Below are 1,715 nucleotides of genomic sequence, written 5' to 3' on the forward strand. Positions count from 1 at the left end.
TTTCTTAAATTATTTCTTATTTGCTTAGCACCACACAGGATTCTGTAGGAAAGGAAAAATACCACTATATCCATGTGATTGGTGATCAAGTACCAGCATTATCCAGTTATCCTCATTGTGGGGTTTAGAAAGAAATTCAACCTTAAGAAGGCTTATAATTAAAAAATTAAGAAATCCATGCATTATTGCATAATGAAAACTAAGACTGATTAGTCTTGCAAATAAATAATAATGCAGAAACAATCTTTTTTGTATATGTCCATGTAAGTGCTTTCCTTTTCTACTTTTAAAAGCAGTGATGTGCGGTCACAACCATAAAATAACTTCAAAACATTTAGAAAGGGGCTGGAATTTTCAACTTTCCCTATTGTAAGGAAGGGTACCAAACTGGATTCCCAACTGGCTTTGTTTTTTTCTCCTCAATACTCATGTATCCCATCAAAATCAGATTAACAAGAGAAGTGTGGGGCAGGCACTTGGGGCTCACAGATGGCATGCACTTTATTGGGTTCTGTAAATAAAATATATCCATAATTAGAACACAAGGAGTTTTGACATCCTAATCATGACTGACCTGTCAGTTTCCTGGAATAATCCTGCTCCAAGTGATACTGACTCAGGATACGTGGTTATCAGACATTATAATCAGGAAAACCAACAGGATTAAGGTGCTAAAACTAGTGCCTTCAGGCCAGAACAAGGTCCCCCTGGAGTTACTCTCCTTTTTTTCCCCAGTGATTCATGGAAACAGAGACAGTTGCTGTGATATATTAAAGTAAGTCTAACAGCTGAGGCCGGTTAAGCCCAAATGACAGAAAGGAGCAGGACGTTTTAGGTGTTTTATTTATTTCCCTAACAGGTATGATGATTATGGGCAACTTGTGCTGTAAACATCTATTTCCCTTTAGTAAACCTAGTCACACGTAAGCTTTCCTGCTTTCTTTCATTGTTCTCTGAAGGAAATCATATCATTAAACCACTCTGTTCCTGTCACTATGTGACTGATATGACTGGGCATGGCACATGCAAACATTTTGATTAATACACTGGCAGTAGAATAAACACCCTGTAACGAAGAATGGGCATCTTCAAAACAAAAGCATGCATTTATCAAGGAAAAAAAGCAAAGCTAACAGTAAAAAAAATAAAGGCAATAAAGGTGACTAACCCTTAACTTCTTGATGATCTTTGGCACATTCTATGTAGCCCATTTAAATCCATTTTTGGATTTGCATTATACTGGCCTGCTTAGAGCCTGTATTTTTTCCCTTACAAATTTGGTAACTTTCACTGATACCTACTGTGTAATGCTGAATTAAACTTGCCCCATTTCTGTCACTTTTTAGTGTGGAGTCTTGCAATGGATTAACACTACTGATCTAAGTTCAGACTTCGGGAGAAAAAAATAAAATCAAATTTGGCTAGGATGGAGTAATAAATAGTGACCCCATTATTTCCTAGAACTGCTGTCTAGGCCATTATTTTGCTTAGCCTTCTTCGTTTAACACCACCTTTTGATCCAGCACCATAGCCAGCAATATGTCACAAACACACAGATATTGATTCCTAATTCACAGTGCATATAATTAGGGTATTTCCTAATTTTCTAGGAATTGTAAGTAAAACTATTGCATGGGCTATTAAAACTGCTCTCTTGTGGAAATGTCTTTCATAGGTTTAAAAGATGAGTTAAAAGGCACAGACAGAGACATACA

This window comes from Corapipo altera, unplaced genomic scaffold (genome assembly GCF_003945725.1).
Source record: "Corapipo altera isolate COAL_440 unplaced genomic scaffold, ASM394572v1 61411, whole genome shotgun sequence".
Classification (NCBI taxonomy): Eukaryota; Metazoa; Chordata; class Aves; order Passeriformes; family Pipridae; genus Corapipo; species Corapipo altera.